The sequence below is a fragment of the Bos taurus genome, chromosome 4, assembly GCF_002263795.3.
Source record: "Bos taurus isolate L1 Dominette 01449 registration number 42190680 breed Hereford chromosome 4, ARS-UCD2.0, whole genome shotgun sequence".
NCBI classification, from domain to species: domain Eukaryota; kingdom Metazoa; phylum Chordata; class Mammalia; order Artiodactyla; family Bovidae; genus Bos; species Bos taurus.
In genome coordinates this window covers 25366588-25387097 of record NC_037331.1, presented here as the reverse complement: position 1 = coordinate 25387097, position 20510 = coordinate 25366588, and the positions used below count along the sequence as shown (strand labels likewise).

At 38.3% G+C, this 20510-nt stretch overlaps 1 long non-coding RNA gene across 1 annotated transcript in view; it reads right to left on the bottom strand.

Annotated features, from left to right (window-relative positions):
* Positions 1 to 20510, bottom strand: part of LOC132345071 (uncharacterized) — a 60105-nt gene that overhangs the window by 15354 nt on the left and 24241 nt on the right. Inside the window, exon 2 of the long non-coding RNA XR_009494193.1 lies at positions 19314 to 19388. This is a non-coding gene — a long non-coding RNA (uncharacterized lncRNA). The remainder of the gene's footprint in view (positions 1 to 19313; positions 19389 to 20510) is intronic.

Genomic DNA, 20510 nt, shown 5'->3' with positions numbered 1-20510 from the left:
AGCAAATTTGGAAAACTCAGCAGTGGCCATAAGACTGGAAAAGGTCAGTTTTCATTCCAATCCCAAAGAAAGGCAATGCCAAAGAATGCTCAAACTACCACACAATTGCACTCAATTCACATGCTACCTTCCCTGGGGGCTCAGACAGTAAAGCGGTAAATCATCTGCCTGCAACGAGGGAGACCCAGCTTCGATCCCTGGGTCGGGAAGATCCCCTGGAGAAGGAAATGGCAACCCACTCCAGTACTCTTGCCTGGAAAATTCCATGGATGGAGGAGCCTGGTAGGCTAAAGTCCATGGGGTCACAAAGAGTTGTACACAGCTGAGTGACTTCACTTTCACTTTCACATGCTAGCAAAGTAATGCTCAAAATCCTTCAAGCTAGGCTTCAAGAGTATGGGACCCGAGAACTTCCAGATGTACAAGATGGATTTAGAAAAGGCAGAGGAACCAGAAATCAAATTGCCGATATCCTCTGGATCACAGAAAAAGCTAGAGAATTCTAGAAAAATATCTACTTCTGTTTCATTGACTACACTAAAGCCTTTGACTGTGTGGATCACAGCAAACTGTGGAAAATTCTCCAAGAGGTAGGAATACCAGACCGCCTTACCTGCCTCCTGAGAAATCTGTATGCAGGTCAAGAAGCAACAGTTAGAACCCGACATGGAACAACGGACTGGTTCCAAATTGAGAAAGGAGTACAACAAGGCTGTATATTGTCATCCTGCTTATTTAACTTATATGCAGAGTCCATCATGAGAAACGCTGGGCTAGATGAAGCACAATTTAGAATCAAAACTGCCAGGAGAAATAGTAATAACCTCAGATATGCAGTAACACCACCCTTACAACAGAGAGCAAAGAGGAATTAAAGAGCCTCTTGATGATTGTGAAAGAGGAGTGTGAAAAAACTGGCTTAAAATCCAATATTCAAAAAAATGAAGATCATGGCTTCCGGCCCCATCACTTCATGGCAAATAGATGGAGAAACAATGAAAACAGTGAAAGACTTTATTTTCTTGGGCTTCAAAATCACTGTGGGTGGTCACTGCAGCTATGAAATTAAGACACTTGCTCCTTGGAAGAAAGGAATGACCAACCTAGACAGCATACTGAAAGGCATTACTTTGCCTCCAAAGGTCTAAATTCAAAGCTGTGATTTTTCCAGTAGTCATGTACAGATAGAAGAGCTGGACAGCAAGAAAGGCTGAGCACCGAAGAATTGATGCCTTTGAACTGTTCTGGAAAAGACTCTTGAGATTCTCTTGGACAGCAAAGAGATACAACCTGTCCATCCTAAAGGAAATTAACCGTGAATATCATTGGAAGGACTGATGCTGAAGCTGAAACTCCAATACTTTGGCCACCTAATGTGAAGAGCTGACTCAATGGAAAAGACCCTGATGCTGGGAAAGATTGAAGGCAGGAGAAGAAGGGGATGACAGATGATGAGATGGTTGGAGGGCATCACTGACTCAATGGACATGAGTTTGAGCAAGCTCCAGGAGATGATGAAGGGACAGGGAAGCCTGGTGTGCTGCAGTCCGTGGGGTCACAAAGTGTGGGACATGACTGAGTGACTGAACAACAATAACAATTCCAATAATCATATATCAATAAAATTGATGTAAATTATATGGTCACATTCCTTGAAATACACAAATTACAGTGACTGACTCAAAAGATAGAAAACCTGAACAACATTACACCAATTAAACAAAACTGATTTTGTAATTAAAAAATTTACATTCCACTTTTGGAAACATGGAGTAGAAATACTCTTTTCCATTATTTCCACTAGGCACAACTAAAAACTGTGCATATTATAACAGATAAGCTAATGAACTCAGGCCCTGAGAAATGACATGGTAATACATTTTTCGGATTGTCTCTTTGCCTCTTGTATCGCAGACTTAGTGCCCAAGAAGCTGGCAAGCAAAAAATATCAAAAGGTATAAAGCAAAAAGAGTCTCAACAAAAGACAGTTCACTCCAGCCAAAAGCAGTAGAGGGGAAACCTGGCTAGGGGGAAAATATCCATTTTACTCCAGCCAAACATCACAGAAAAAAAGGAAAAAAGAAAAAAAAAAAAAAAAAACTACTCCTACCAACAAAAGCTGAGTGAGGAATTAAACCATGCCAGATGGAGAAAAGGTACCTCACCTCACCTATCAGAGTGATGTTAGAGAAAGCCAAGTAGGGACCTGGATTTTGATATCCATGAAGTGAGAATGAGGCTCATTCCTACAGTGTTGGTGGATATCACACAGGGAGTGTGGACCTCCATACCCACCAGGTGGTAATGAACTACTCCTCCCACTCCCCGTGGGGTTAGCATCAAAGGCCTACAGTTAGGACATTCACTGTCACCCAGTGAGGATGAGCCCATCTCCCCCGGGGCATAACTGAAAACCACAGGCGGAGGCGTAACAAAGACCTCCCCCTCTTCCCAGGCAAGATGCTGTTAGTGGAGGCGTTACGGAGAGCTGGTCCTCTCAACTCAGTTGTCAACTGGAGAAACTGGATTTCCATCTTTCCCTGGAAATAAGGGGCATTATTCCTAAACTCCTGCCCCCTTTTGGAATGGAGTCAGAGAAAAAGAGCTAGAGCAGAAAATTGAATATGGTGAAGGCTCTCAAATACCAAATACCTCCGTGTTTCAGAAACAGGGAAATATCAACCTGAATTGAAACAATCCAAAGACATCACTGAGATGACAGATGTTAGAATTATCTGAGAATGATGTTGAAGCACTGAAAATTATTCAAACTGCAATAGCATGAGAAAACCAGTGGAAAAAGTAGAACTACCTAGCAAAGAAAGAGAAAGCCTCAATAGACAAATGGAACAGAGAAAACCAAACCCAAATGCTACAGTTGAAAATTACAGTAGTGCAAGTAAGAACTAACTGGAGAGCCTAGTAGAGCAAACTGGAGAGAAAGAGGAAAGAATCAGTCAACTTGCTGACAGACTAAAAGTAACTACTTAATCTGAAATACCAAGAGAAAATGAACTGGGAAAAGAAAAATGAGCAGAGCTTAAGAGATTGCTGAGACCATAACAAAAGATCTAATATTCATGTCACTGTAGTCTTGGAAGAAGAGGGCAAAGAGAGTGAGGTTGAAAAGTTTTCAAAGAAACAATGGCTGAAATTTTTCAAAAGGGGTCAAGACATAGATTCAAGATAACATTGAGTGAACCACAAACATAGCAGACCAAGAGAAATCCATCCCAAGACATACTGTAGTCAAAGTTCTATACAGGGACTTCCCCGGTGGTCCAGTGGTTAAAATCCACCTGCCAGTTTTCCCATACAGCTTCAATGGAAAACATCAGCTGTTCCCAAAGGAAGCTCTGAAACTGGGGTGACCCCTCTGTCCCATGCTGGAGTAAGGAGGCTGGGCCTTTAATCCTCTGTGTAGAACAGTTATGTGATTCTGGTTGCCAGGGAATAAGGATGCTAGCAAGCAAGCAAGTGAAAGTTGCTCAGTCATGTTCAACTCTTTGTGACCTCATGGACTATACAGTCCATGGAATTCTCCAGGCCAGAATACTGGAGTGGGTAGCCTCTGCCTTCTCCAGGGTATCTTTCCAACCCAGGGATCAAACCCAAGTCTCACACATTGCAGGAGGATTCTTTACCAGCTAAGCCATAAAGGAAGCCCCTCAAGGGTGTTGCTGCTAAGTTGCTTCAGTCGTGTCTGACTCTATATGACCCCATAGACAGCAGCCCACCAGGCTCCCCCGTCCCTGGGATTCTCCAGGCAAGAACACTGGAGTGGGTTGCCATTTCCTTCTAAATTTCCTGCTAAATTTGGCAAATAAAAACACCAGCAACACGCAGTTGAATTTGAACTTCAGATCAACAAGGATTCTTTTGTTTAGTATAAGTGTATCCTATATAATATTTGGGGCACACCTTTATGAAAAATTATTTCCTGTTGATCTGACATTCAAATTTAACTGGGTGTCCTTTATTTAATCCAGCAACTCCTCCTGAGGTGGGAGCATGGTCATTCAGAAAAGGAAAGAATCTGGAGAGCCCTCTGGAAGAGGGTGGTATCTGAGCAGGGCCCTGATGGGCCGGCTGGATTTGGACAGGCAGAGAGCACAGCAGGGGGAGCCCGGGGGTCACTACACACTTGGGCCAGGCACACATTGCCTCAGTGATTCCCAAAGAGGCTGACAGTTGAGACAGGAACATGGGCAGCACTTCCAGGAGAAAAGGGGCATAAATCCTTCAGCCTTTAAGAGGATCTAGGGCCATGGTCGGAGAAGGCAATGGCACCCCACTCCAGTACTCTTGCCTGGAAAATCCCATGGGCAGAGGAGCCTGGTAGGCTGCAGTCCATGGGGTCGCGAAGAGTCGGACACGACTGAGCGACTTCACTTTCACTTTTATGCATTGGAGAAGGAAATGACAACCCACTCCAGTGTCCTTGCCTGGAAAATCCCAGGGACGGGGGAGCCTGGTGGGCTGCTGTCTATGGGGTCGCACAGAGTCGGACACGACTGAAGTGACTTAGCAGGGGCATGGTACAGCATCCACCACAGACACACGTCACTTCCCACTGTGTGCTATTGGGAATTATTTGGACCTGAGAGTCAGGTTGGTGGGCACAGGCTTTTATGAATCAAATCATATTTGGCAGGAGTAAAACAGAGAGGTTTTATTGTTCCTCTCACTTCAAAAAAGAAAAAAAAAAAGGACCCATTCAAGTTGAGATTGGTGAAATGACATCCCCAAATCCAAGCACTAGAAAAAGATAATCTCCTGGATGCTCAACATATAGTTTTATTATCAACAACCATGACTGACTTTAACTGACAACTGATTCTGTTATATAATAGTTTCAGGAAGAACTGCTACAGAGCATTGTTTATCAAATTAATGTTTTTAAATACATATACATCTCTCCACATTTAAATTCCTTATGGAAAACATCTCTATCTAGCCAGGTAACTCATTTGCTTATTTAAGTGTACATTTTGTGATTAGAATATACTGAAAGGTTCTCTCACTTTCTGGGAGTCTTACTAAGATGTCATATGGCTCAGATGAACATATGGGTATCCTGCTTTAAATTTTTTCCAGGTGAAGTCTTTTAGGGCTATTAATCTATACATTTGGGGCCAACATCATATTTCTGTTCAGTCACTCAGTTGTGTCCAACTTTTTTCAACTCCATGGACTGTAGCACATAAATGTCTTTATGTTTACATGGGCACCTAATCTCTTTCAGAGAAAACTCTTGGCTCTGGATGGGGTTTATCTCTTGGCCTGTCTCTGCAAGTATCAAAACTTATTTTCAGGAATACCTCATTTTTAGACTCCTTGTTCTAATCCCTAACTCAGCTTAGTTGAAACAAACCATATTGCTATATCCTTCACAAGAACATAGAGGGGCTGTTTGCAACCACTTTCAGGAAATACAACCCCAACTTGTAGCTTCATCATAAATCCTTATTTAAGAAGGGTTGTCCAAAAACATGCAGTTTATTGATTCCTTTAGGTGTTTTGAAATTCATATCTTGACTGCCGAAAGCTACATTCTCATGCCACATTATTTTGACTTCCATAAAACTGCTTTTACAAAATTGTGTTTTAATTTTATCCTCTGTTCATCTTGAAGAATATAATACAAAAGAGTTCTGTGAATTCTGCTAATATCAATGATATGTTGATAATAATGGTAATACTCATTATTAGTTATATGATGACAATTCATGAATTCACTCAGTCAATAAATATATATCAAGCAAAAGAAAAGAATCCACCTGTCAATTCAGAGAACATAGGTTTGAGCCCTGGTCAGGGAAGATCACAAGTACTGAGGGACAATTAAGCCCATGCAGCACAACCACTAAAGCCTACGTGCTCTAGAGCCCTTGCTATGTAACAGGGGAAACCACTGCAATGAGAAGCCCCCGCACCACAACTTAGAGTAGCCCCCACTCGCTGAAACTAGAGAGAGCTGCACAGGGCAACGAAGACCCAGAGCAGTCAACAGATAAATAAACTAAATACAAAGAAAAAAACCTTGAAAGGAGAAAAACATTACATAAAGGTTAAAAAAACTGAAATGACAGCAGACTTATTATCAGAAACCATGGAAGTCAGAAGGAAATGGACATCTTTCAAGGTAGAAAAGAAAACTATTAGTCCAGAATCCTGTATCCAGTGACATACCCTTCAACAATTAAGGAGAAATCAAGACTACCTCAGATAAAAGCAAAGTAAGAGAATTTGTTGCTGGTGGACTGACCTTAAAAGAATGGCGAAAGGAAGTTTTTCAAACAGAATAAAAATGATTTAAAAGACAAAAAGGAATATTAGAACATCAGGAAGGAAGAGAAAACAACAGCAAGAGTAAGAATACAGCTAAATTCAATCGACTTTTCTTTTAAATTGAGTTTTCTAAGTTACATCTGAAGGTTAAAACAAACATTACAAAACTCCTTGCGGTAATTCTCAATTTACTTATAAGATAATTATTAAATTAATATAAGTAGGGAGGGGAGAATAAAGGGCTATAAAAGGAGATTAATGACTGGATACAGACAAGGAGAGCCCTCTGTGACTACAAAAGGGCAGCACAAGGGAGATTTTTCTGATGGGATATTTCTGTGTCTTGACTGCAGTAGTAATTACACAGATATACACGCATGATAAAAGCACACAGTACTATACTGCACACTTTATAAGCCATGTCAGTTTCCTGGTATTGACACTGTACAAAGTAAGTAAGAAAGAAGATGTGACTACTACGCGAAATGGGATGAAGCCTACACAGAAACTCTCTGTACTTTCTTTGCAATTTCCCATAAATATATAATTACTTCAAAATAAAATCCTGAAACATTCTTAAAACTTTCCATTTCAAAGTTCCAGGTTCAGGAGGATTTATGGTGAGTCCTACCAAATATTTAAAATAGAAAAACAATACCAGTTGTTTGCAAATTTTTTCCAAAAAAAAATAGAGAAGGGAATATGTTGATTCTTTTCTATGTTTTACTCTACACCAATACTAAAAGGAACACAAAATTACTAATCATTACATCTTATAAGTGATGCAAAAATTCTTTAAAATATATTAACAAATTGAATCCAACAATATATAAAAATAATATATCATGACCAAGTGGAGTTCATACTAAGAATGCAAGGTTGGTTTACCATTTGAAATTCAGTGTCACATATTTAATAGAAGAAAAAACAAAACACTTAACGATCATCTCAATAGATGCAGAAAAAGGTATGTGAAAAATTTCAACACTCATTCCTTATGTAAAAAAGTTCTCAGGGAACTAGTAATAAAAGAGTAGTTTCTTAATCTGATAAAAAGCCATCTATAAAAAATGTATGGCTAACATTTTAATTATGAAAGACACTATGTTCTACCTTAGATAAAGAGCAAGATAAACATATCTGCCTTCACTACAACCATGCAAACACAATAAAAACTAAAAGGAAATAAATTGAAAAGGAATAAGTAAATCTGTGTTTTCATAAATCAAATATTTATGTGGATAATTGAATTATCTACCAAAAAGCTACTAAAATTATTAAGTGAATTTGGCAAGGTCACAAGGTTATAAAGCCAATATCCAAAATCAACTGTATTTCCATATTCTAACAACAAGTAATTGGAAAGTGAACTGATTTTTAAAAATTTTTTTCAATGTCTCCCACAAATATGATATATTTTATATGTGTAACAAAATACATACAAGATCTGTATACTGAAACCTGAAACATGAGCAGGTAAATTCATCGAGGTATTTTATATGATGGAATAATATGCATCAATAACAATCACTCAGAGAAATGAAGGAAGAATTGAGGACAGAGATGAACAATGTTTCTAGATTAGAAGATTCACTTTTTTTAAATGCAAATCCTTCCCAAATTGACACACAGATTCAAGGCATTCTCAATCAAATCCCCACAGGTTTGTTTTGATTTGAAGTTTTGCTTTGCTTTGTTTTTCGTATGTGTGAAAACTGACAACCTGGTGTTTATATGGAGAGGTAGTTTCTAGAAAGGCCAAAACAACTTTGAAAAGAAATAAGATTTACAGTGCCTGATTCCAAGACTTCCTGTATAGGTACTGCAATCAAGAGTATAAACATACAGACCAGCGGAGCAGAACGCAGCATCCAAAGACGCACCCGCGTCTATATGTTCAATCCATCTGTGACAAACATGCCAAATTCAACAGAGAAAGATTAGTCTTCAACAATGATCCTGCACCAACTATGTGAAGAACAGAAACCTCCACACGTCCCTCACACCAACTCAAAAACCAACTCACAATCGGTTATGGACCTAAACATAAAAGTCAAACCTACATAATTTCTAGAATACAGAAAAAAATTGCAATAATGAAGTGGACAAAAGATTTCTTAGAAAAAATATAGAAAACAGAAAAATTTAAATAATAGATTAGAATATACAAAAATTAAAACTGGTTCTAAGTATGACATAGGAAACTGAAAATGCATCTACCCACTGGAAACAGTACTTCCTCTGATAAAGAAGCTATATCCAGAACATAAAACTACTCTTTACAACTCAATATTAAGAACCTAATTTTTTTAATGGAGAAAATATTTTAATAGACTTTTCACCAAAAAAGACACACAATCAAAAAAGTACAGGAAAAGATGTTTAACATAATTATTAGAAAAATGAAAAGTAGAAATACAGTGAGACATCATTAAATATCCGTGGAACATATAAAGTTAAAGATCCACAAATGTTGACAAGAGTATGCAAACTAGTTCAACAATTTTGTAAAAACAGTTTGGTAGTTTCTTACTAAGTTAAACATACTCTTATCCATATAACTCTGCAATTCCACTTGCAGATATCTGTCCAAGAGAAACAAAAACATATCCATACCAAGCCCGATACTGGATAGTCATAGCAGCTTTATTCACAATAACCCGAAACTAGAAACAACCCAAAAGTTCAGCAACAGATGAGCAGGTAAACACACCGAGGTATTCTATATGATGGAATAATATTCAGCAATAACGAGGAGTGATTTGCTGATGTACTCAAAAACATGGATGAATCTCAGAACCATGGTGGTTAGCAAAAGAACCTAACCTATAGTGACAGAAAGCTGATTAGTAGTTGCCTAGGACTGGTGGTGGGATATCAGCTGTAAAAGGGCATAAGGGAATTTTCTGGGCAGATGGAAATATTCTGATTTAGAGAAAAACACTTAAGTGAAAGTGGGTAAAGAATGCTAAATGGTGGGATTAAAAGTAATTTCACATAAAGAGAAAAAAATACACTTATTGTGATATCAAAAGGTGTGCACGTGGGGGAGACAAGGTCCCCAAACACCATGATAATCATTAACTCTAAGAGTCATGGTGTCACGGTTGAGGTTCATACTTTTTAAATTGTATGACACATCCATATTTTGGCAGTGAACATAAATGTTGAAACAGGTTGGCAGAGACAGTGTGAGACATATGGAGATAAGTCACTTCTCCCTTTTATGGAAAATTATGTTTTAAGTCATGCTAATATAAAGATTAATGGAAACTGGCTATTTTAGCTGTAACTTTGCGTGTGAATCATCAAGATAATGATACAGGTGCCAGAAGAACTAAAATACTAAATACTAAAATCACTGGTCTATGTCATACATTCATTTCTTTTCCAATAAGGACAATCAAAAGAAAGCAAAAGTATCAGTTTTCAAATTGATTGTCCAATTGTCCAACAATTGGACAATTACTGTGGACTCATAATCTCACCACTGCAAATGAGGCAGAAACACCTTCACCATGACTTCTGCCTGCCCACCAAGGCTGTACAAATTCAGACGTCTTTCCTGTCCATCCAATATAAATGCAACAGTTTGTATATGATACAAGCTAGCATATTAGTTACCAAGTGGAACAAAGAAAAGAGATCAGTGTTGAAGACATTTTAGGACAAATGAACATGTTACCAATATTATACTGATGGAATCCCACACCTGTCCCCAATATTAGCATACTCCCTGCGAACATCAAGGTAGTATGGTTACGTCAGATTTTAATCATGATGCCCTTCAGAATCATGACAGAAGATGAATCAAGGCCTTGATCACAACTTGGGAAAGGATGATGTTGTAGAAATGTATAGACTAAGCTTCTTCCTGTGTCTTTCAGTTTTTCCCCAATTGCAACCTGACCAATGCTAACGCCATTCCTATGCAAGGCTAGGGACCTCTACCAAAAGAGAAATGAGACTTAACTTTGATACTTGTATTGTGAGTCTAACCCAGAGATCTTATGGGCCCTTGATAAGCCAAGTTATTAATGCATATGTGTGTGGGAGGGGACTTGATAGTGACCAATGGAAACAGCGCCTGTTTATCAGCTAAGGGAAGAGGTGTTTCAACAATTTAACAACTGAAGTGACTGTATGAGTACCTACTAGTTGAGTATCAGCTTTGAGTGTATGTATATATATATACACATTATATTTGTATATTTGTGTATATATATGTATATATATACACACACATTAGATTTGTCAGTGCCTGTGGTGTATCAATTGCTAAATACTCTGAATCTATTCCAACAGTGTGTGCCAATTCATATACATGGAAAAATACATTTAACCCATCTTTTGGGAGGATGGACAGCTCACTATGCGCTCTAAGAATAAAAGCAAACGAGGTGGGCACCATGCTCTCCAACTGTTTGCATATATTTTGTTTAAATAAACACGTATGAACACACCTGGTAACTACACTTAACACCCAAATGTCAGTAATGTGGAAGAAACAAAATAACCACTTCTTTCCAAGCATGAAATAAATTTCTAATTTAAACTCACTGAATCTGTTGATTCTTCACATTTTTATGAAACAAATGACTAGGGAAACATCTGGTAAATTCTATAATTTTAAAAATATTTAAAGTTTAAGCTTAAGTTCATCAGAGCTAAACTCTCCATGAACTAGTCTGTGAAAATCTCATTTGTAACCTTTTGGGGTCATTTCACTTTAAAAACCCTTGGAGGCCCCTCTCAGTTTTAGCATTTTTAGGGGGAAAAAAGCAAGATATGACAAGTAGTTATTTGTTGTTTCTAATCAACATTTAGGAAAATGGATGCTGTTGCCATACATGTATCAAGATGTTCTTTTTCACCAAGGCAATGTAGTCATGTAGGTTCTTGTCCAGGTACTTCCTACCACAATTGAAATTTGTATTTTTTCTTCCTGCAGGTTCAAGGTCCACTTCACTGCTCATTTGCATGCTCTGTTTTTCTTTGATTGTAGTGACACCTAACGTCAGAATCAGAGAGTACCTTCAGCTCAGCCCAAGCTTCCCAATTCACAGGGCTCTTCAGATTACAACCTTACCTTCTCCACAGATGGATTTTGCTAGAATCATCTGTGGGGCCATGAAAAACATGAGTAAGGGTTAAACTTGTTTAAAATGAAAGTACAATTGTATGTGAAACTGTAAGAATCACACATCCTCAAAATGGGCCATTTCTTGAGGGACGCCTCCCTTTTATAAAAGTGTACATTTTTGGAAAATACCTAAAACATGACATCAGTTCATCCTACTGATAAAGCACTGTCTTAGTTACTGGGCTTAGTGGGCTCATGTGAATATAGTTATAATAATAATGGAACTAATACTAATGGGGAAGTCATCAAACATCATTTTAAAACATTTATTTTTTCTTCCAAAAAAAAAAAAGAAACTCTCATTGACATTATACATTGCCATGGATAAAACAGACAGCTAGTAGGAAGCTGCTGCACAGCACAGGGTGCTCAGCTCGCAGCTCTGTGATGACCTAGGCGGGTGAGACTGTGGGGGTGAGAGGGAAGCTCAAGAGGAAGGGCATCTATGTACACAGATAGCTTATAGATTCACACTGTCGTATAGCAAAAAAAAAAAAAAAACTAAACATTGTAAAGCAATTATATTCCAAATTGAAATAAATTTTTAAAAATAAGAAAAAGAAAGCAACTCTCTATACTGTCTTATTTCCAGTAACTATAAGAAAGTCCGATAGCCACATGTTTGGAAAGATACTATCTATTTTTCTGTCCCTTTTCATGTTTTCTCTAATTTTCATAACTCTGTAAGATGAACATTATTTCTATTTACATTAATAATTCATTTGGCTACTAATCAAGTACGTGAACTCAGACACCAGGTCTCTAGAGTATAAGGGCAACTAGAGGCTGTTCAGGAGAGGACAAAGGGTCCATGATCACTGATCCTTAAGTGACTCCTCTAAGTAATATACTAAACCATGACAACTGCTAAGGAAATGTGACAAGGTTAGAGAGCACATTATAAAATACATGATTAAAAATCAAAAAAAGAAGATTCCCCTCTCAAGTTCTTGCTTTCCCTCCGTTAGCACTGGAGAACCAGTTTCCCATTCTGCCTCCTCATGAGATCCCTGTTTCAAGCTGTTAGAACCAGCCTCTCCTTCGGTAGGACTTCCACTCTTCACCTCCGTGTATGACGCCTCCCCGAGTGGGAAAAACACATCATCTATATTCAAGAGATCAAAGTTTGAAACCAGGCTCTGTCACCATGAGCTTGGGCAAGTCACTGAATCTATCTTGGGTTCAATTTAAGTGCAGTAAACTGTAGCTTTTGGCCCAAGATGGCAACCTAGTAAGTCCACATTCTTCTAAACTCTCCTTTGAATGGAGTAGGGAAAAGACTATACCTCCTTGTAAACCAGCAGTCCCCAGTCTTTTTGACACCAGGGACCAGTTTCGTGGAAGACAGTTTTTCCATGGACCAGGGTAAGGGGGTATGGTTTTAGGATGACTCAAATGCATTACATTTATTGTGTATGCGTGCTAAGTCGTTTCACTCACATCCGACTCTTTGCGACCCAATGGACCATAACCCGCCAGGCTCCTGTATCCATGGGATTCTCCAGGCTAGAATACTGGAGTGGGATGCTGTGCCCTCCTCCAGGGGATCTTCACAACTCAGGGATGGAACCTGCATCTGTTATATCTACCTGCACTGGCAGGCAGGTTCTTTACCACTAGCGCCACCTGGGGAGCCCACATTTATTGTGCACTTTATTTCTATCATTATTACACCAGGTCCACCTCAGACCATCAGGCATTAGATCTCAGAGGTTGAGGACCTCTGTTACAAACTATAGAAAGGCATACTTACTCAAACTGAAAATTCAAAGAATCTAAGGTAATACAGGCAGGATCAGAGTGAGAAAGGACTGGTATGCCCATAATCTAAAACATATAAAGCAAAGCTTTCAGGGGCAGAAGGGAAGGGCCCCCTCCAGCAGCTCTGCAGTGGGGCCTAAAAATAAGGCTAAGTCACGGGATGGTGGGTGGGAGTAACTTTCAACTTTGCTGGAGTTTCTAGGAAGTGCAATAAAACATGGAGTCTTCATAGAGTGGGGGGCCCCAAAGGCACTCACAGTATAAATCAGGCAAGACACTGACTTCAGAAAGTGACGTCATTCCCAGGGTTTAGTATCTGGCTGCACACACCTCTGCAAAGGCATCTTGGCTTGTATACACTGCAACAAGATTTGCAGTCATACACAGAACACTTTGAAAACAGAAAGGAGGTTTATAATTGAAAAGTGTGACTGCTAACTTTTTAACTGTAATAGAAGCAATAAATAATAAATTGAATACGACAGGAATCAAATCAACAAGTTAGAAAGCAATCTTGAGAAATTCAGGCCTCCAAGGAAGAGGCTAAAGAGATGAAAATCATCAAGGACACATGGGTAACAGTATCTGAAATTCAGTATGTGCAAAACAAGTTTTCCAGAAAGAAAAACATAAACAGAATGAAAAGCAATACCCAGCTACAGAGCAAGAGAAAACACTTCTAGGAACTCAGTGCAGGCTTAGGTGTTTACATTAAACAAATTTATTGAGTCCTCAGCAAAATTAGGGAGTAGAAATTTATAATACTCTTTTTTTTTTTTTTCAATGTTAAGAACAAGCAAAAGACTCGCACAAGTATCTGGACAGAAAAATAAAGTCAGACAGTACAGTCAGACTGGCCTCAAATCTTTCCTCTACATGTAACAGAAAATGCTGTACACTAAACAAGCAGAACATTAAACAGCTACATCTAGAATTTACTAAACCACCAATAACTCAACATCCAAGCAAGCTCTCATTACCATAAGAGTAACAGACATTTTAGATTTACACAGATCAGTAAATATCACCCACACACCATTGCTCTAAAATACCACAAAACAAAGAATTCTGATGAGAAAGATAAGACAAAACAGAAACGTCATAAGAAATGAAACCAATATAACTAAATGTCAAAAATGGTCAAAAGTTTTCCTATAAAACAAATAAATGCTAAATAATTTTGTCAACTAGGATGCTGTTGACTAAAAGTAACAGGACACTGACTCAGCTATTTTAAACAATAAGATATATATATCTAGAATGAGCCCTAAATTTCAATGGCTCCAAACTGGTTAAAACGGTGATGATGATGTTTACACACACACACACTTTCCATCAGTATCAGGCTCTTTTAAGATATAGCCACTTTGTCCTCCTTAACCACCCTCATGATACCAAGTCGGCTGCCACAGTTCCATGTATTACATCCAAATGTGATGATATACAGTGAAAACAGGAGACATCTTTTTTACATTTATTCATTATCATTAATAAAAAAAAAAACTTTCCCTAGACTTCCCCTCCTAGTTCTCTGGCCAGAATCCCGTCACAAGTTTATGCTAAAACCAAGGCTGGTTGAGAATGGGACCACCATGACTGGGTTAAAACAAACTTGGAGTTCTCAACATCAGCACTTTCGCCATTTGGGGCTGGATAAGTCTTTGCTGTGAGAGCCACAGTGTGCATTACAGGGTATTTCAAATCATCTTTGGCGGTTACTCACTAGATGCCAGCAGCAACCCCTCTCAGTTCAGTCGCTCAGTCATGTCCGACTCTTTGAGACCCCATGGATTGCAGCACGCCAAGCTTCCCTGTCCATCACCAACTCCCAGAGCTTGCTCAAACTCATGTCCATTGAGTCAGTGATGCCATCCAACCATCTCATCCTCTGTTGTCCCCTTCTCCTCCCTCCTTCAATCTTTCCCAGCATCAGGGTCTTTTCCAATGAGTCAGTTCTTCACATCAGGTGGCCAAAGTATTGGAGTTTCAGCATCAGTCCTTCCAATGAATATTCAGGACTGATTTCTTTTAGGATGGACTGGTTGGATCTCCTTTCAGTCCAAGGGACTCTCAAGATTCTTCTCCAAGACACAGTCCAGAAGTATCAATTCTTTGGTGCTCAGCTTTCTTTATAGCCCAACTCTCACATCCATACATGATTCCTGGAAAACCATAGCTCTGACTAAATGGACTTTTGTCTGCAAAGTAATGTCTCTGCTTTTTAATATACTGTCTAGGTTACTCACAGTTTTTCTTCCAAGGAACAAGTGTCTTAATTTCATGGCTGCAGTCACCATCTGCAGTGGTTTTGGAGCCCAAGAAAATAAAGTCTGTCACTGTTTCCATTGTTTTCCCATCTATTTGCCATGAAGTTATGGGACTGGATGCCATGATCTGTTTTTTGAATGTTGAGTTTTAAGTCAACTTTTTCACTCTCCTCTTTCACTTTAATCAAGAGGCTCTTTAGCTCCTCTTCGCTTTCTGCCACAAGAGTGGTGTCATCTGCATATGTGAGGTTATTGATATTTCTCCCAAAATCTTAATTCCAGCTTGTGCTCTTGCTTCTTCAATATTCTTGCCTTGAGAACCCCATGAACAGTATGAAAAGGCACCCTCTCCAGCTGTGTCAATGAAAAATGTCTCTAGACAGTGCCGATGGTTTAAAGTCACGGGAATAGAGTAATCAAAAGTTCCCTTTGGGGCTACTTGTGAAGTCTACCCCTCCTAAATATATAGCCATACAGAGCCAAGGCAATATCTGAACTAACAAGTTTCTTTCAGAAAAGAGACTTGTATTAGAGAAAATAACCTTAAGTAAGCAATTAACAGTATTTAGTTCAGTAATCCTATAAAAGGGATATGTGTGTTAGTCGCTCAGTCACGTTCAACTCTTTGGGACCCCATAGCCTGAAGCCCACCAGGCTTCTCTGTCCATGGAATTCTCCTGGCAAGAATACTGGAGTGGGTAGCCATTCCCTTCTCCAGAGATCAAACCTGGGTCTCCTGCATTGCAGGCAGATTCTTTACCATCTCAGTCACCAGGGACATAAGCAAATGTAACACAAAATTAAAATCTTGTATTATCTGAAACAAAACAGAGGAAAGATGAACGAAGAGCTTTAGCAGGCCTGAGGATGCTAGTACCTTGTTTACTCATCAAGCACACAAAATATCAGTCCCTATTAGAAGAACTATAATATGCAATTTACTTGCCTTAAAGAAATTTATCTTTGAATATTAATTTTCATTGTGGATCTGTATGTACAATATTTAGCCCTAAGAACCGTGACCAAGAACTGGCTATGTGAAGGGGAAGATCAGCTGTATCCTTTTCAGGGAACACGCCTCAATTAATTCCTTTTGAAGTTATACTCAAAGATGTATACTTCCCCTAGAAACCTAATTTATTGCTTGTCTTGGTGCTTTCACCACTGCAGCTTATAAATATAATTTAGATTTTACAGATCAAACCATAAGCTGTGAAACTCTTATTTATCCTATTACAAACATTATGTTTGCTGTCTTAAGACCCTTCGTCCTGTAATCTCATGATAATAAGGCCATATCTGCACTTTCTCCAGTTTTTCAAATGAAGCCAGCTCTCCTAATATGATCCAAGAGCTCTGCCCCCATCCACCCCAGACCCATTGGTTACTTCTCTCCTTCCCTGGGTCTGTGACTCACTCACTCCTCTTTCTTCTTCCTACTCTCTGTATCTGTTCTTCATCCATTTGAAAACTCTTCTTAGATTCCTCTGAAGTCATGCCATGGCTGCCTCCCAATTCCGCACATTCCACTATAACTTCATCCACAATTTCCAAAACAGGTTCTCTCCAAACTAGATCTGGGGACCCAAGCGGCCAGTCTAGGTCTCAGATCTCCCTCCATCAGAGGAAAAATGTGTTGTCTCTTTGTAGGCGGAGAAGGCAATGGCAACCCACTCCAGTACTCTTGCCTGGAAAATCCCATGGACGGAGGGGCCTGGTGGGCTGCAGTCCATGGGGTCGCTAGGAGTCAGACACGACTGAGCAACTTCACTTTCACTGTTCACTTTCATGCACTGGAGAAGGAAATGGCAACCCACTCCAGTGTTCTTGCCTGAAGAATCCCAGGGACGGGGGAGCCTGGTGGGCTGCCGTCTATGGGGTCACACAGAGTCCGACACAACTGAAGCGACTTAGCTGCAGCAGCAGCAGAACATTTTTATGGATGATAAGGAAAAAGGTTGCCTTCAAAGGTTACAGGTAAGAGCCTTAACTGAAGGACTGAATGGTAATGCAAAAGCAACCTTTGTAATTTTAATCTTATGTAGCCCACAGGACAAGTACTAAAGAATAAATCCCATTTATACCCGTACTGTGAAAACACTGCGTGTTTATCAAGTGTTTAATTGTAGCAGCCTCCAAGTTCAGAGACTTGAGATACTTAATGGAAATGAAAGGGGTATTGTTTTGCATTGGGAAATGTAACTGCTCTTGACAGAGCAAGAATCTGCAGACACTGACCGTGAGAAGTTCATAAACACACTATGCTTTTAAATGTCTGACATAAATTAACATGGCTCAATAACAAATTCTGGAGATACCTATTCCTTTAAAGTAAAGGTGCTTTTTTCTAGAAATCAATATTTTTAAAATAAATATTTGCCTCTACAGGATTTAGAACATAAAGACATATAAACATTTTCCACAGTAGATTCTTTTCTCTTTGAAACTGGTTTCAAAACTTCCTCTTCTTATATGGCACAGTATTCAGTATTATTAAATGAAAAAGAGAGAATTAGAAATATTGATAGAATGGCAATATTTGTTCTAAAATAAAAAATACATAGATATATACAAAGATGATAGATAATAAATGGAATGGGGACATGCTTGAATATTGAGAAAATACTTCTAGAAAAAAGCTGAAGAAGCTGATAATAATTATTGCCCTAAGAAGATGGAAAATGGAGACCTACTTCCGACTGTCAATATATTTGTACTGTTTATTTTTCATATATCCTCAGAGAAAGACAACTGAAACACAGAGAGACCGACACACAAATGCATGTGCACACACACAAAATAGACAGATATTCCTAATTCTAAATTCAATTTATGATTTATGTGACCTATTAATCTTTTAAAAATATAGGTCACTGCCCTTAAAAGAATTAACAAGGGTAGACTATCTTGACTGATTAAAGTCTTTTAATTAGATAAATGTATATACTATTCCCAAATGGAATGAAATGGTGGTGAAGAAATGACTTGAAACAAAACCTAAAAAAAGGTATTTAGGATTTTTCAACAAAACTAAATTATAAGATTAAAAATATCACATGCCATTGAAGTAAATCTTCTCAAATTTAACAGATAACCAAGCAACAACAGAAAGAGTTATTTTCTTAAAAACAGTATGGTCTACAGAGAAGTAGCAGTTGAAGCTGATGACAATCCTAAATATACTAATCATAAGGGCAACTTTAAAGATGATTGCAGGCAATGTTATGAAAAAATATAAGATCACACTGAAAAATAAAGACCAATAATACCAGAAAAACCTTCAGAAAAATACCAACCACCTGGTATATGAGACAAGTATACTTAAGAAACTGATTAATGTTTATTAAAGAATTTTTAAAATTTTTGCTATAATGTACATACATTTTAAGTATTTTTACTTTAGAGAAAAATCTTCAATAGAACTATTTGTGATCTACTGTACAATAAAACCAATTTTGGCTGACGTGTATATGTTTCAAAATATCATCTAAAATTACCTAATTCCAATGACCTTTATTACCTGCTTTTACTCTCAACAGTGGCCTAGTTTACAAGATAAACTACATGGTCACACTCGTAGGGAAGAAACAATGGCACTGATCAGCTCACACACCTTGGGGCCTCATTCCATTACTCCTCAAGTAGCTGACTTTCCTATTCTCACTATTAAAACAGATCATCTCTGAGGCATTTAACAGCGATGTCCTCAGAATGTTTTAAGATTTTTCTATAAACCACTACCAGTCAAGAACAAGGTGAAAGCTCTCCCACTCTACTAAGAGGAAAACTTAAGGATGACTGCCCAGCTGTTTCTCTGCTTGTAAGTACTGGATGTAAAATGAACACTATACCTCAGGTTTCTGGATCTTCAGCAGGAAGGGTTCTATTTCAAAACCATGTTCCAAGGAAGGTTCCCTTTGAGGATTCTATAGAAAAAAGAAAGTACAATTAAATGAATACATGAGTCAGAAGTATACTAAAAGAATAATAGAACCTGGCTACGTGGGGTTTCTCTTAGGATCACAAGGAAAATTTAGCAGGAAAACTATAAACTTACTATACAAAAGGAATACATTTACCATATAAATTTACTATCTCATATACATACATACGTCTTCATAAAATAAAACTGAACCTTCCTGCCTTTAAGAGACATGATGTAGGAACAATGACTACTTTCTTAACATAATAAAATCAAGCCAGTACTATATCCAAAGTTAAAATACTAGAAGGACACTCTTTAATGTCAGAAGATAACCACCACCTCCACTCTTTAGCAGTACATTTATTAATATAAGTGAATAATCAAAAAAAAAAAGAGAGAGAGAGAAAGACAGGGAGGGAGGAAGGAAGACAAAAATTTGTTGAACAACCACCTAAAGATCAGCCAACTTTTTCTATAAAAGACCTGAGAGTAAATATTTTAAGACTTCACGGGTCATACAGTCCCTGTTTCAGCACTGCACTTCTTTGTTAGAATGCAAAAGTAACCAGACACAATAGCAAGGCAATGGACACGGTTGTGCTTCATCCAGTCATTTCTATTTATAGACACTGACATTTGAATTTCATACAATTTTCACATGTCACAAATTATGATTCTTTGGATTTTTCACCCAAAAACATTTTAAAATGTAAAAACCACTCTTAGCTCTTGGTCTGCACAAAAACAGGTGGGCCAGGTTTGAAGACTCTGCCCTAGATCACTTTGACAATCAAAGTCCAAGAAGTAGAAAGTGGTGAGGTAGGTAGATGTGTGTCTGTTGGGGAGGGGGTGAACTGAGAAAGACAGGCAGTACTGGGGAAGGGCAAGAGATGCTTTTCCATAATCATAGATTAATTACAAGAAAAAATTTTAAACTATTAGATAAATATAGTATCTAATTACCTGCTTTCCTTTTGGGGGGGGGGGCATGGTAAGGTAAGGGATTTTATACAGAGTCAAATTATTAAAATGTTAAATTTTAAAACAGCATATTTCTCTTTTGCTCTTCTCAGAAAAGAAGGGGGGATCTGCTCTCTTCAGCTATCAATTCCAGTTCTGTAAA